Source organism: Nycticebus coucang, chromosome 9 (genome assembly GCF_027406575.1).
Source record: "Nycticebus coucang isolate mNycCou1 chromosome 9, mNycCou1.pri, whole genome shotgun sequence".
Lineage (NCBI taxonomy): Eukaryota > Metazoa > Chordata > Mammalia > Primates > Lorisidae > Nycticebus > Nycticebus coucang.
The window spans coordinates 49,058,661-49,075,327 of NC_069788.1; the positions used below are offsets into that span (position 1 = coordinate 49,058,661).

Consider the following 16,667-nt stretch of genomic DNA (forward strand, 5'->3'; position numbering starts at 1 on the left):
TTCTTATTTTTCTTCTTTGTTCCTTGTGGGCATGTCTATGGCATTTATAGCTGCTATTGAGTAGGGGAGGCCAGAGGTCAGGCCCTCCCTCCCCAGGGAGGGACATCTCTGCACTGTGCTTTCTGCAGCTAGGGCTGCTCGGAGACAGGTACCCTGCAGGTAGGCACAACCAGAGGGTGCAGGTGTGAGGAGGGAGGCAGGTGAAGAGATCAAACTTGTCAGGGTGGAAGGGACCCACCCTTTGAACCAGGGCTGACCTGAAACCTGTTTTGCACGGGTATGCCTCATTTCCTAAGCAGGTCTTTATAGATGAAAGAAGGAGGAAGAAGAGAAAAAGAAGCAAAGGGATGCTAAAGGTCAATAAGAGACTACCTAGGGCAGCTGGGGATTTGGAGGGTGCGGAGTATCAGACACACAGCAGGTTTCCTCCAGCATCCTTCCTGGCACAGAGCAGCACGTAGCTGTGTGAGTGCTGTGCTCCCCTCCCGCTGAGCTCTCCAGGGCTGGGAAGGTGGATGCCAGTGAGTCTCAACTCTAGTACAAGTAGAGGGGAGTGGGGAAGGCGTGGGGTACAGACATATCAGTTTCCCTGGGTCTGTCTTCCCACAGTGACTCTTGAGCAGGAGCCAAGGGCTAACTCACTTGGAGCCCTATTTCTAGGCTCACAACTAGCAGTTATTTGAAATTTACATTGAGTAACTCAGATGAGGAAAAATGTAACTTGAGTTGCTATCACTCATCTGGCTCGGTTTTTGGATTCTCCTTTCCACCAGTGGCAGGGAGGGATATGGTAGGGGAAGTGGATATGGACTTAAGCTTGCCAAATATCGGTGATTCAATTTCATTTCATTTTAAAAGGGTCTCTTTTAGAGGGTACATCGTGTGGTTTTCTTTATATGAAAGTCAGAAAAAAGTCAATTGATGATTGAAGTCAGAATAGTGTTTACCTCTGGGGTGGTATTGATGGGGGGACCGGGGAGCCTTCTGGGGTGATGGAATGCATCCCACCTTGAGGACCCCATACATGAGGGTCAAAATTCAATGACTTGAACACTTATAATGTGTCCACTTTGCACATTTTACTGTACATATTTTAAGCCTCAATTTAAAGATTGAAAACAACAGTCAAAGCAAACAAACTTTCAGTTATAAGATGAGTAAGTTCTGGGAATCTAATGTACAACATGGTGACTATAATTAATAAGACTGTACTGTTTACTTGAAATTTGCTAACACAGAGAGAAAATGATAAAATGTGTGGTGATAGATGTGTTAATTATTTTGATCACAGTAATCATTCCACAATATATACATATATCAAATCATCAGGTTATACACCTTCATGTATATAATTTTTACTTATAATTTTGTCGATTATAACTCAATAAATCTGGGGAGAATTAAAAACAACAAAAAATAAAAACTTTTTTTTTAGAGACAAACTCTCTCTCACCTTGTCAACCCAGGCTAGAGTGCAGTGGCTCTATCATAGCTCACTGCAGCCTCCAACTCCTGGGCTTAAGTGATCCTCCCACCGAAGCCTCCTGAGTAGCTTGGCACACACTGCCATACCCAGCTAATTCCTCTAATTTTTGTAGAGATAGGTCTCACAGTGTTGCCTGGGCTGGTCTCAAACACCTGGCCTTAATCAATCCTCCCATCTTAGCCTCCCAAAGTACTAGAGTTACAGGCATGAGCCACTGCACATGGCAAAAATAAAACTTTTAAAGGTCTTTTTTAGGTAGTCAGGCCATATGAAGTTCAGTGCCCTCTCTCATTGCTGTTTTTCTCTTCTTAAGGGCCCTTCTCTCCACCTTTGCTTTCCCACAGGTCCTCTGAGAGGAATTTAGGCCTCCTGCTGTGATCTGGGAAAGGGACTCAGATCCCTCAAGCTCCTCAGGTCTCTCCTGAGTTTCTTCTCATCCCATCTGGTCACCAGGAGCCTGTGTTGGTGTCCAGCAGCCCCAAGGCACAGTGCCACAATCATCTGCATTTTTCAAATGAGAAAACTAAGTCACAGAGAAGGTAAGTACCTTGGCCAAACTTACAAAGCTAAAACATGATGGAGTCAGGAATTAAACTAGCAGTCCGGCGTCACAGCTGGTGCTCTTAGCCATTATAAAAAAAAAAAAAAGCGGGCGGTGCCTGTGGCTCAGTCGGTAAGGCGCCGGCCCCATATACCGAGGGTGGCGGGTTCAAACCCGGCCCCGGCCAAACTGCAACCAAAAAATAGCCGGGCGTTGTGGCGGGCGCCTGTAGTCCCAGCTACTCGGGAGGCTGAGGCAAGAGAATCGCTTAAGCCCAGGAGTTGGAGGTTGCTGTGAGCTGTGTGAGGCCACGGCACTCTACCGAGGGCCATAAAGTGAGACTCTGTCTCTACAAAAAAAAAAAATAAATAAAAGCATGTCACGTGCAAACAAACCTTCGAGTCTTCCCCCCACCTACCTTCTTCCAACCGAATTACCTATTCCCAGCCCCACCCTGTATAAAAATTATGGAGTTTTTGCTGTTTAAATTACCTGCAAGACCAAACCACAGAAGTTGCAGAGGCCTGGCCATGTGGAATTTGAAAAATAGATGGAAGGGTCGGCAGAAGGGACAGGCCAGGAGAATTAATGAGTTAGGAGCAGGTTGCCCGAGTGGAGCTAACTGATCTGAGGTCATTTCTTGAGTGCCTGCGTGAAAAGCAGGTCTGATGACTTCAGGAAAGAACATGAAGGAGCTGGGTTTGCTTTAGAGAATAAGAGATTCGCCATCACGGTGTAAGGAATTCCAGGGCCCAAATGCTTACATAAAGTAGACAATTTATATTCACATGGCATATATTCAAAAATTTCATTTGGGAAGTGCCTGAACTCTAAATTCTCACTGTCATGTCCCTCAGCCTCACCATGTCCCAACTGAGATCGCCATCCTGGCTGGACTGGAGGTTCACTTTCTCTTTCTAATGTTAGTTAAGCCCCAATTCAGGCAGAGTTCTCTTTATTACAAGGAGTCTCAGAGGTGCCTTCCATATGACATATGGTTTATCAAAAATAACTAAAACAAAAAGAAACAAGAATTTCTATGAAATACATACTGCCCCATATCACCTATGCCTGTGACCCATCTTCCTGATTGAGGTAGCCATCCTCGGATTTGGGGTCTCTTATGAAGCTGTTTACACTTCAAATTATATGGAACCACCAGAACCACCTTTTGTGTAGAAATATCTTCATGAGTGTTCTTCAACTTTTCTGCCTGTATACTTTCCTTTTTTTTGGTAGGGGCCAGGTTTGAACCCGCCACCTCCAGCATATGGGCCAGCACCCTACTCCTTGAGTCACAGGTGCCACCCATGCCTATATACTTTCAAAGAGAATTTTGAAAACTATATATTCTCTCATCTATTTATATTTACTCAAATTTTTTTCTTTTTTTATTAAGTCATATATACATAGATCATGAATACATTTATGCCTTTATGGGATACAATGTGTTGATTATTTGTACAAATTAGAGTGCTTACATCCTACTAATTAACATAGCTTTCACCTCATTTTCTTAATCACAGTGTTAAGACATTTGTGTTCAATACTTGATAGATTTGACTTGTACCCTGGCAATATGCTCCATAGGTGTGGTCCCACCATTAACCTTCCCTCTATCGAGCCACCCCCTCCTTTCCCATCCTTCTCCCCTTCCCTCCTTCATCCTGGGCTATAGTTGTGATTCATCTCTCATATGAAAGTGTGATTATAAATTGGTTTTATAGTAGTACTGAGTACATTGGATTTTTTTTTTTCCATTCCTGAGATACTTTACTAAGAAGGGTATTTTCCAGTTTCATCCATGTAAACATAAAAGAGGTAAAGTCTTCGTCTTTTTTAATGCTGCATAGTATTCCATGGTATACATATACCATAATTTATTAATCCATTCATGTGTCTACAGATGTTGGCATGGATATGGAGAAAAGGGAACACTTCTGCACTGCTGATGGGAATGCAAGCTAGTACGTTCCTTTTGGAAAGAAGTTTGGAGAACACTCAGGGATCTAAATGTAGACCTGCCATTTGAACCTGCAATTCCTCTACTAGGTGCATATCCAAAAGACCAAAAATCACGTGGCAACAAAAATATTTGCACCAGATTGTTCATTGCAGCTCAATTCATAATTGCCAAGTCTTGGAAGAAGCCCAAGTGCCTATCGATACTCTAAAATTTTTTTTCCTTTATTCTTTTTTTTATTAAATCATAGCTGTGTACATTAATATGATCATGGGGCATCATACACTTGGTTCATAGACCATTTGACACATTTTCATCACACTAGTTAACATAGCTTTCCTGGCATTTTCTTAGTTATTTTGCTAAGACATTTACATTCCACATTTACTAAGTTTCACATATACCCTTGTAAGATGCACCGATACTCTAAAATTTTTATCATAAATTTAATAGCTTCAAATAATGTCACTTCTACCATATTGTAAAACTATAGCTAAGCCTAATACCTGGACCACATAGGTTCTCTCAGACAGATCAGTTTTAGGCAAACAATGTATATGGAAGTTGAATATATGGAAACTGACTCCCATAAGACAACCCACACCTGCAGGAGACTCTTTAGAAAGTCTTTGTGTACCTTCAAGAGTATTGGGCACAGATGCCATGTGAAAATCATTTTGCTGAACTAACAGTGCAAACACAAAAGTTCTAGCTGGGGCAATATTTAACCCTGTCCACTTCCTGGATTTTTGCTTGGGTCAAACGTGCTAGATGGGCTGGCACTTTGTCATATTAAAGGAGCAAGTGTATTCCATGACAAAATCTAGGTGATGATGCTTTCAACCTCTACACACACTCTTCAGTTGCTGGGAATAACGGGATACTCATAGCATAACTATGTGAATCAATCACGAGCAAAATTACTCACCAGAAATTCCTTCTTTTTCACCTTCCTCCATCTAAAATGCCCATTCCTTTGAGTCATTTGTTGTTTATCTTTGGAAATAAAAATTTTTATTTACAGGCCAGGCATGGTGGCTCACACTTGCAATCCTAGCACTCTGGGAGGCAGAGGCAGGAGGATCACTTGAATTCAGGAGTTCAAGATCCGCTTAAGCAAAGAGCAAGATCCTGTCTCTGCAAAAATAGAAAACTTAGCCCCACGTGGTGGTTCATGCCTGTAGTCTTAGCTACTAGGGAGGTTGAGGAGGGAGAATCATGTGAGCCCAGGAGTTTGAGCTTGCTGTGAGCTATGATGATGCCACTGCACTCCAGCCTGGGCAACATAGCAAGACCCTGTCTTGTTAAAAAAAATGTATTTACATGATATGGCTAGTCATAACAGCTTTAGTCAGATATGATTTACATACCATATAGTTCATATTTTTAAAGTGTATAATTACACTCTATGTATTTACAGAGTCATACTTGGTGAAACTTTTCAATCTACAAACTCAAATCCTTCATCTCTATTATTCTTTTACTTCCTCTCTTCCTTTGCTAATGTTTTTCCTCCTCCATTTTGAACGTTATTATTTGCATGTTAGTCCTCCTGGATCTATCCCCCAAATGTGTTGTATTTCCTGGGTGATTTTCATCCCCCTATTGTTATGTCTATTTGAGCTATTTTTTCCCACTTGCTCTTCCAGATTACAAATATTCCTGACAGCAGCCAGCCTCTTTCAATTTGCCTATTTTTTAAACTTGAAAATTCATATTTTACTTTTTTTGGATGACCTTCTTGCAGTCCCTTACCTGGTCTTATTTATTTTCTTGTTTTTCACATAATGCTTTCCACACTTCCCACCAGTGGGAGATGCCTTTTCAAGGTGTTCAATACTTGGCTTCCCCTCCAGGTTACTGGATCCCTTTAAGTGAGCAGATGGTGATGATGGTGATGATGGCCTGTGTAAAGCCCTGCCAGGCCTCTGTTCCGGTGAGCAGGTCTATGCAAACCTACCCTCAGAAGCCAAGGGGGCTGAGAGTCTGAAGAAAGAAGCTGACAAATCCAGTTTCTCAGGAAGAAATATTTAATAGGGGATTACTAACAGAAGTGATATCTCAGGCAGCTGTAAGACGGTGGATCCTCACACCTGCCATACATAAAATATCATTTGTATAGCAAGCTTTTAGGGTAAAGGCATGTGCAGCTGTTCACGTCTCAGATTTTCTTGCCAAACCTCATGATCACTGGGGAAGTTAGATAAGCATCCCTAAAAGGAGTTATCTGTGCTACAGACATTGTCCTCAAACCTTGCTGCAGAACACCTTGGTATGCAGGAGTCAAACACTACTCATCATGGTGGTTTCACTTCAAGATGGCATGACTCTCCAGCCCTCAAAACCATCCCTTTTAATCTCACTTCCCCACCTCTTCCATGATAGTCCCTAGGCCTAAAAGGAGAATGCTGCTATTTGTAGCTTTAGCGGCTGTGCATTGGCTCCATTGGAGGTAAAGACAAAAGCAGTGTAGTAACACAGGAGTATAACACCTAGACCAAGAAGCAGTTTCCGCCCTCAGGCACCCCAGGACTCAAGCCAACTAGGAAGCCAAACGTTCCAAGTGAGGGTTTGGTTCGAGAGATGGGTTATTTGGGTTTTCAAATTGGTCATTATCAGATTCATCAGGAAACAAAGCATTTAGTTTTTATAATCATATCATCCTCCCTCCTGCAGCAGTGAGCATGTCTATACAGCCCTGTGATTTGGGAGGACAGCCTTTCTCATGAGAGTGACTTCTGTGTTTAAAAGAGAGATTTTCATGCAGCCATCATTCAAATCTTTCTTTGTATAATTTTTTTAGAGCTTCCACATGCCAAATAACATTTTCAATGTCCAGCTGAGAAAGAACAGTGTTCGACAGAAGCCAAATAATCATACTGGTGGAAAACAGTCCAAGCCCCATGGGATTCCAAATGAGGGAGTTTACAGGCTTTGTAAGGGTGTGGACTGTCCACACTTGTGCCCATGCTCAACCCAAAGAACATCTTCCTAATCATCCAGGGGATTGTTAGGGCCTTAATTTGGTGCAACATATCCAGGAAGTTCCATCTGGAGCCAATCAATAGACTCCTAGACACAGTGCCCATCCTATAGCATGCCCATCAGGACTTTGGAATATCACAGGGGGCAAACATCCGTGTCTTGGTCTCCATCCTACATCCCTTGTTCTATTTAATCAGGTATCTTTAGAATAATTCTTCTATTCCAAACACAGGGGGCCAAGTTGACTAAGCTGGCCAAAAGATGGGCCAGATAAACCCATCCCGTATTTGGGTTATGCCTATGTGCAATCAGGTAGTTTTATTCTTTAACTGGAGTGTTGCCAGTTGAAGAGTGAATTCGTTTCATTGTCAGCAAGACTCTTCCCACATCCCTTTTCTGAAAGAGTAGCATGAATAGGTCATTGGCTTATTTTATCTCTCATCATACTTGTATTTGGTATCATCGTGCAATTTTGGGAAGCAGTGATGTATTTCTGATGTTGTACTCCATCTCATCCTTAGAAGGGAGGCCAGAAGCACCAGAGTGGCACGAGGCTGTATGCCCAGCAGGTGTTATTCTGTAAGCCACAGCATAGTCTTGGGCCCATTGTCAGAAAATATTTGCTTCAGAGGTGACAGCTGGTGATAGTAGTGGGAACGCATAGTACCTAAAGCTGAAAAGAAGGAAACTTAGTGGGTACTTGCAAGAGAAGATCATCTCCATCTGTTAGAATAACGGTAGTCAATTCATTTAGAACCGTTAGTAAAGAAGCAGCTCTCAGCTATTATGAAGAGGTTATACATCATATACGTTGCCCAGAGGATGAAGGGTCAGCAGCAGTTGTCAAAGTAATCTGGCTGAGAGTATACCATGTTAAAGACCCCGCCACCATGCCACAGGGTATCCATGTTTCTCCTCACCATTTATAGCAGGTGATCATGGGTCTGGTGTTCAATAGGATCAGTGGGGACTGCTCTGACTGTCCAGGATATTCCCCCCTCCCTGGCAGAAAACAGCTTATCCAGCTTGGAGGTATTTGCCATTCCAACCCCAGTGGAGTATCTATTGGTGTTTTCATGCACAAAACACACTGGTTGTCAACCAGGCCTGGAAGCAAAGCAGTCATCTCAGTTACCTGTATGCAGACAGTGGTAGGATTAAGGGACAGTTGTTCCAGTTGGTCATATGGAGAAGGTGTTTCCCCTTTGGCTGAAGTTAAAGAAATGAGGACTGCAGATAACACATTCATCAAGCCATGCAAGGAAATTTTCTCTACGAAAGTTTGAATGTGTGCTTTCAACAGACCATGTTTCATTTTAATTAACCCCACTGCTGGGGGTCACATAGGAGAAGAAAGTGTTAGGCTACATCATGTTCCCTGGCCCATTCCTGCACATCATGTCCAGTGAAATGGGTCCCTCAGTCACTGTCAATGTGCTAGACATACCCAGGTACATAGCACCCTAAACCTTTTTTTTTTGTTGTCTTTTTTTATTATTATTAAATCATAGCTGTGTACATTAATGCAGTCATGGGGTACAATGTGCTGGCTCTATATACCATTTGAAATACCTTCATCAAACTGGTTAACATAGCCTTCACCACATTTTCTTAGTTATTGTGTTAAGACATTTATACACTACACTTAGTAAATTTAATGTGCATCCTTGTAAAATGCACTGTAGGTGTGTTCCCACCAATTACCTTCCATCCACCCATCCGCCCTCTCTCCTCCCCTACCTCTCTTCTTTCCCTTTCTTCTTGGGCTACAGTTGGGCTATAGCCTTCATATGAAAGCTATAAATTGGTTTCATAGTAGGGCTGAGTACATTGTATACTTTTTCTTCCATTCTTGAGATACTTTGCTAAGAAGAATATGTTCCAGCTCCATCCATGTAAACATGAAAGAGATAAAGTCTCCATCTTTTTTAAGGCTGCATAATATTCCATGGTATACATATACCACAATTTATTAATCCATTCTTTGGTCCATGGGCACTTGGGCTTCTTCCATGACTTAGCAATTATGAATTGGGCTGCGATAAACATTCTGGTACAGATGTCTTTGTTATATTGTGATTTTTGGCCTTTTGGATATATACCTAGTAGAGGAATTGAAGGATCGAATGGCAGGTCTATTTTTAGATCCCTAAGTGATCTCCAAACAACTTTTCAAAAGTAATGTATTAGTTTGCATTCCCACCAGCAGTGCAGAAGTGTTACCTTTTCTCCACATCCACGCCAACATCTCTAATTTTGGGATTTTGTGATGTGGGCTAATCTTACTGGGGTTAGATGATATCTCAAAGTAGTTTTGATTTGCATTTCTCTGATGATTAAGGATTATGAGCTTTTTTTCATGTGTTTGTAGATCGTGCATCTGTCTTCTTCAGAGAAGTTTCTCTTCAAGTCCCTTGCCCACTCTGAGAGGGGATCACTTGTTCTTTTCTTGCTAATACATTTGAGTTCTCTGTGGATTCTGGTTATTAAACCTTTGTCGGAGACATAACCTGCAAATATCTTCTCCCATTCTGAGGGCTGTCTGCTTGCTCTACTTACTGTGTTCTTGGCTGTGTAGAAGCTTTTTAGTTTGATCAGATCCCAGTAACGTATTTTTGGTGTTGCTTCAATTGCCCGGGGGGGTCTGAGTCCCTAAACCTTTAACAGTACTGGCTGGTGTAGCTCACGTACAAGGACAAACTTGCAGTAGTCCAGTAGCAGTGTTCTAGCAGGTTAGCACATTTCTGCCCTAGGCTTGCAGAAAGAGGTTCTATATAATTCACTTGTCAATCTGTCACAGGCTACGCAGCCCTAGGAATGTATCCTATTTGGTATGGTCTATCCTATCAACGCAATAGCAAAAGAGGTAAGCAGTCGGTAATAGCTGTTAGAAGGCTGCTGTACTTTAAGGGCAATCCTGCTCCCCTGGGTGGTTAGCTCCTTGCTTGCTCTTGCCCTTCAATGACCACTTTAAAAAAGTACTTTTAGAAACCGGGTCTTGCTCTGACAGGCTGGAGTACAGAGGCACAGTCATAGCTCCCTGTAACCTTGAATTCCTGGGCTTGAGCCATTGTCCTCCCCTCCTGCTTCAGCCTCCTGAGTAGATGGGACTACTCAGCACCACGCCTTGCTAATGTTTTTATTTTTGGTAGAGGCATAAATGGTAGGTTTGGGGGATAATTTTCCCAGCCAGTCATATGGGGCAGGTATCCCCACTCTGGCTGAATTAAAGAAATAGGGGCTGCAGACAACACCTATGCAACTTTCCCTAGTAAAGTTTGAATTTGTGCTTTCAACAGACCACTTTTTATTCTAATTAACCCCCATGGTTTGGGGGTTATATGGGAGGCATCTCCCTATGTTGCCCAGGCTGATCTTGAACTCTTAGCCTCAAGCGATCCTCACATTTTGGCCTCCCAAAGTGCTGAGATTATAGGTGTGAGCTGATGCATCCAGCCTATGACCATTTTTTTTTTATGTACCCAAGTCACCAGTGCCTGGGCTAGCACGATGCTTCTAATTTTGTCAGGGTGTCAGCTTCTATATTTCCTGGAACTGAGTCTTTTTCGTGTGCAGCCACATGAAACACAGTTAAATCAGACGCAGAATGTTGAAGCTTCTCTCACATGTCTTGCCACATGCTTATACTTCATAGAGGTGTGTGCATAATCGCCCACTTTTCTTGTTCCCATTGGGCTAGCCACACACTTAGGCCTTTGAATACAGCCCAGCTATCCTTGGAGAGTGCAAAGACCTAGGGGCTGGAGCTCACGTGTGATGACTAACCACGCAGCTCACGACTTAGCCCACTGACCACTCGGATGTATCAGTTTGTGCTTGTATAGTGACAGAGGTCTAAACACAGGGCTTTCCCCTACTGGAACCATCTTCATTCCGAGCATGGCTCAGGATGAGAAACACTCCTTTTTTACTGTGTCCAGTACTGGTGTAGGAAGGGATAAAGGGTGTCCTGTAGATGATCATGTGTAACAGGGCCTAGGACAGCATGCAATTCTGAGATGAAGGGACTCGTTGCCAAACACCTTGTTACACATAGGCATGCCATTCTTTTAAAGAGGGTGTTCAATGGCTATAGTGGAGGTGGGTCCTTGGAACAATCCTTCTATCCATCCCTTGACTGTTTGTCACAGTCACGGGAAGGGTCTTTGTTAACAGTTCCACCCGTCGTAAAGCATTATACACTGCTAGCACTTGTTGCTCAAGGGGAGAATGTCTGATTTCAGTTCCTTTCCTTAATTGCAATCCTAAGAGGACAGATTTGCCATATTGTGTTTGCCATAGGCCCTGGGGAGCAGAAATAGCATCCAAAGTCATAGCTGCACCCTCCAAAGAGGCGCTTTAAGGCTTACACCAGCCCCTGTAGCACTTTAGCCTGTTGGAATCTTCCTGCTGAGCTGTTCCCAGTCCCAATGTGCCCTTCTCTAATAGTTGTATGTAGTGGCCTCAACCATTGTGCTAAGTGTGGGATAAATGCTCTTCAATAGCCAAAAGACCCACAAATGTTTGGATTTCTTTTCCTATTTTCAGAGTTGAAAATTGTTGGACTTTCTTTTTTTTTTTATTGTTGGGGATTCATTGAGGGTACAATAAGCCAGGTTACACTGATTGCAATTGTTAGGTAAAGTCCCTCTTGCAATCATGTCTTGCCCCCATAAAGTGTGACACACACAAGGCCCCACCCACCTCCCTCCTTCCCTCCTTCTGTTCCCCCCCCATAACCATAATTGTCATTAATTGTCCTCATATCAAAATTGAGTACATAGGATTCATGCTTCTCCATTCTTGTGATGCTTTACTAAGAATAATGTCTTCCACGTCCATCCAGGTTAATACGAAGGATGTAAAGTCTCCATTTTTTTTAATGGCTGAATAGTATTCCATGGTATACATATACCACAGCTTGTTAATCCATTCCTGGGTTGGTGGGCATTTAGGCTGTTTCCACATTTTGGCGATTGTAAATTGAGCTGCAATAAACAGTCTAGTACAAGTGTCCTTATGATAAAAGGATTTCTTTCCTTCTGGGTAGATGCCCAGTAATGGGATTGCAGGGTCAAATGGGAGGTCTAGGTTGAGTGCTTTGAGGTTTCTCCATACTTCCTTCCAGAAAGGTTGTACTAGTTTGCAGTCCCACCAGCAGTGTAAAAGTGTTCCCTTCTCTCCACATCCACGCCAGCATCTGCAGTTTTGAGATTTTGTGATGTGGGCCATTCTCACTGGGGTTAGATGATATCTCAGGGTTGTTTTGATTTGCATTTCTCTAATATATAGAGATGATGAACATTTTTTCATGTGTTTGTTAGCCATTCGTCTGTCGTCTTTAGAGAAGGTTCTATTCATGTCTCTTGCCCATTGATATAAGGGATTGTTGGCTTTTTTCATGTGGATTAATTTGAGTTCTCTGTAGATCCTAGTTATCAAGCTTTTGTCTGATTGAAAATATGCAAATATCCTTTCCCATTGTGTAGGTTGTCTCTTTGCTTTGGTTGTTGTCTCCTTAGCTGTACAGAAGCTTTTCAGTTTAATGAAGTCCCATTTGTTTATTTTTGTTGTTGTTGCAATTGCCATGGCAGTCTTCTTCATGAAGTCTTTCCCCAGGCCAATATCTTCCAGTGTTTTTCCTATGCTTTCTTGGAGGATTTTTATTGTTTCATGCCTTAAGTTTAAGTCCTTTATCCATCTTGAATCAATTTTTGTGAGTGGGGAAAGGTGTGGGTCCAGTTTCAGTCTTATACATGTAGACATCCAGTTCTCCCAACACCATTTATTGAATAGGGAGTCTTTCCCCCAAAGTATGTTCTTGTTTGGTTTATCAAAGATTAGGTGGTTGTAAAATGTTAGTTTCATTTCTTGGTTTTCAATTCGATTCCAAGTGTCTATGTCTCTGTTTTTGTGCCAGTACCATGCTGTCTTGAGCACTATGGCTTTGTAGTACAGACTAAAATCTGGTATGCTGATGCCCCCAGCTTTATTTTTGTTACTAAGAACTGCCTTAGCTATACGGGGTTTTTTCCGGTTCCATACAAAACGCAGAATCATTTTTTCCAAATCTTGAAAGTACGATGTTGGTATTTTGATAGGAATGGCATTGAATAGGTAGATTGCTTTGGGAAGTATAGACATTTTAACAATGTTGATTCTTCCCATCCATGAGCATGGTATGTTCTTCCATTTGTTAATATCCTCTGCTATTTCCTTTCTGAGGATTTCATAGTTTTCTTTATAGAGGTCCTTCACCTCCTTCGTTAGGTATATTCCTAGGTATTTCATTTTCTTTGAGACTATGGTGAAGGGAGTTGTGTCCTTAATTAGCTTCTCATCTTGACTGTTATTGGTGTACACAAAGGCTACTGAATTGTGGACATTGATTTTATATCCTGAAACATTACTGTATTTTTTGATGACTTCTAGGAGTCTTGTGGTTGAGTCATTGGGGTTCTCTAAGTATAAGATCATGTCATCAGCAAAGAGGGAGAGTTTGACCTCCTCTGCTCCCATGTGGATTCCCTTTATTTCCTTGTCTTGCCTAATTGTATTGGCTAGAACTTCCAGCACCATGCTGAATAGTAAAGGTGACAGAGGACAACCTTGTCTGGTTCCAGTTCTAAGAGGAAAAGCTTTCAGTTTTACTCCATTCAGTAAAATATTAGCTGTGGGTTTGTCATAGATAGCTTCAATCAGTTTTAGAAATGTGCCACCTATGCCTATACTCTTCAGTGTTCTAATTAGAAAAGGATGCTGGATTTTATCAAATGCTTTTTCTGCATCTATTGAGAGGATCATGTGATCTTTATTTTTGCCTCTGTTAATATGGTGGATAACGTTTATAGACTTGCGTATGTTAAACCAGCCTTGCATCCCTGGGATGAAGCCTACTTGATCATGATGAATGACTTTTTTGATGATAATCTGTAATCTATTGGCTAGGATTTTGTTGAGAATTTTTGCGTCTATGTTCATGAGTGAGATTCGTCTGAAATTCTCCTTTTTGTTTGGGTCTTTTCCTGGTTTGGGTATCAGGGTGATGTTTGCTTCATAGAATGTGTTGGGGAAGATTCCTTCTTCCTCAATTTTTTGGAATAATTTCTGCAGTACAGGAATAAGCTCTTCCTTGAAGGTTTGATAGAATTCTGGAGTGAAGCCATCTGGACCAGGGCATTTTTTGGTTGGAAGATTTTTTATTGTTTCTTTGATCTCAGTGCTTGAAATTGGTCTGTTCAGGAGCTCTATTTCTTCCTGGCTGAGTCTAGGGAGAGGGTGTGATTCCAAATATTGATCCATTTCCTTCACATTGTCAGATTTCTGGGCATAGAGTTTCTGGTAGTATTCAGAGATGATCTCTTGTATCTCTGTGGGATCAGTTGTTATTTCCCCTTTATCATTTCTGATTGAGGTTACTAGAGATTTTACTTTTCTATTCCTTGTTAGTCTGGCCAATGGTTTATCTATTTTATTTATTTTTTCAAAAAACCAACTCCTTGTTTCATTAATTTTCTGAATGATTCTTTTGTTTTCAATTTCATTGATCTCTGATTTGATTTTGGATATTTCTTTTCTTCTACTGAGTTTAGGCTTAGATTATTCTTCTTTTTCCAATTCCATAAGATCTCTTGTGAGATTGTTGATGTGCTCTCTTTCTGTTTTTTGAATGTAGGCATCTAAAGCGATGAATTTTCCTCTCAAAACTGCTTTTGCAGTATCCCACAGGTTTTGGTAGCTTGTGTCTTCATTGTTGTTATGCTCAAGGAAGTTAATGATTTCCTGTTTTATTTCTTCCTTCACCCATCTGTTATTCAACAGAAGATTGTTTAGTTTCCATGCCTTTGGGTGGGGTCGAGCATTTTTGTTAGAGTTGAGTTCCACTTTAGTGCCTTATGGTCTGAGAAGATACAAGGTAAAATTTCAATTCTTTTGATTCTGTTGATATTTGTTTTGTGTCCCAGGATATGATCAATTTTGGAGAATGTTCCATGGGGTGATGAGAAGAATGTATATTCTTTATCTTTGGGATGGAGTGTTCTATATGCGTCTATCAAGCACAGTTGTTCTAGGGTCTCATTTAAGTCTCTTATATCCTTGTTTAATTCTGTTTAGAGGATCTGTCCAGCTCTGTAAGAGGAGTGTTAAGGTCCCCTGTTATGATGGTATTATCAGATATCATATTGCTCAGACTGAGTAAGGTCTGTTTCAAGAATCTGGGAGCATTTAAATTGGGTGCATAGATATTTAGAATTGAAATGTCTTCTTGTTGTATTTTTCCCTTGACCAATATAAAGTGACCATCTTTGTCTTTTTTGACTTTAGTTGCTTTAAATCCACATGTATCTGAAAATAAGATTGCAACTCCTCTTTTCTTCTGAATTCCATTTGCCTGAAAAATTGTCTTCCAACCCTTGACTCGGAGCTTTAATTTGTCTTTTGAAGGCAGGTGTGTTTCCTGCAGACAGCAAATGGATGGCTTGTGTTTTTTAATCCAGTCAACCAATCTATGCCTCTTCAGTGGGGAATTCAAGCCATTAACATTTATTGAGATAATTGATAAGTGTGGTAGTATTCTATTCGTCTTATTTGGTGAGAGTCCATTGCTTAGTTTTATCTTTTGCATCAGTGTGGAGGTTTGGTTCTGTCCTTTAATTTCTGAGTTCTTACTTTGCTGCTGATCCATTATGGTGGTCAGTGTGCAGAACAGGTTGAAGTATTTCCTGTAGAGCTGGTCTTGTTGTGGCGAATTTCCTCAATGTTTGTATATCCGTAAATGATTTGATTTCTCCGTCAATTTTGAAGCTTAGCTTAGCAGGGTACAGAATTCTGGGCTGAAAATTGTTCTGTTTAAGTAGTTTAAAGGTAGATGACCATTGTCTTCTTGTTTGAAAAGTTTCATTAGAGAAGTCTGCGGTCAATCTGATGCATTTGCCCCTATTGGTCAACTGGCGCTTACTCCTGGCAGCTTGCAGAATCTTTTCTTTTGTCTTGACTTTGGACAGGTTCATCACAATGTGTCTTGGAGAAGCTCGGTTAGGGTCGAGGCGACCTGGGGTCCGATATCCCTCTGAAAGCAGTGTGTCAGAATCTTTGGTGATGTTTGGAAAATTTTCTTTTATAATATTCTCTAGTATGGCTTCCATTCCTCTGGGGCATTCTTCTTCCCCTTCTGGAATTCCTATAACTCGTATGTTGGAACGCTTCATAAAGTCCCATAATTCTGACAGTGAACGTTCTGCTTTCTCTCTCTTCTTTTCTGCCTCTTTTACTATCTGAGTTATCTCAAAAACTTTGTCTTCTACCTCTGAAATTCTTTCTTCTGCATGGTCTAACCTGTTGCTGATACTTTCCATTGCATCTTTAAGTTCCCTGATTGACTGTTTCATTTCCTTCAGCTCTGCTATATCCTTTTTATATTCTTCATATCGTTCATCTCTGATTTGATTCTGTTTTTGGATTTCCTTTTGGTTATTTTCCACTTTATTAGCAGTTTCCTTCATTGTTTCCATCATTTCTTTCACTGTTTTCAACATGTGTATTCTAAATTCCCTTTCTGTCATTCCTAACATTTCTGTATAGGTGGAATCCTCTGCAGTAGCTACCTCATGGTCCCTTGGCGGGGTTGTTCTGGACTGGTTCTTCATGTTCCCTGGAGTTTTCTGCTGATTCTTCCTCATGGGTGATTTCTT

General features: G+C 41.3%; 1 long non-coding RNA gene across 2 annotated transcripts in view; it reads left to right on the forward strand.

Moving 5' to 3' along the window:
- The window catches only part of LOC128594343 (uncharacterized), a 124,304-nt gene that overhangs the window by 63,963 nt on the left and 43,674 nt on the right, over positions 1 to 16,667 (forward strand). Inside the window, exons 2-3 of one of the 2 annotated variants that reach the window (XR_008382536.1) lie at positions 1,831 to 2,025; positions 3,934 to 4,993. This is a non-coding gene — a long non-coding RNA (uncharacterized LOC128594343). Of the gene's footprint in view, positions 1 to 1,830; positions 2,026 to 3,933; positions 4,994 to 16,667 lie in introns of those variants that run through there. The other variant, XR_008382537.1, reaches the window with a different exon arrangement.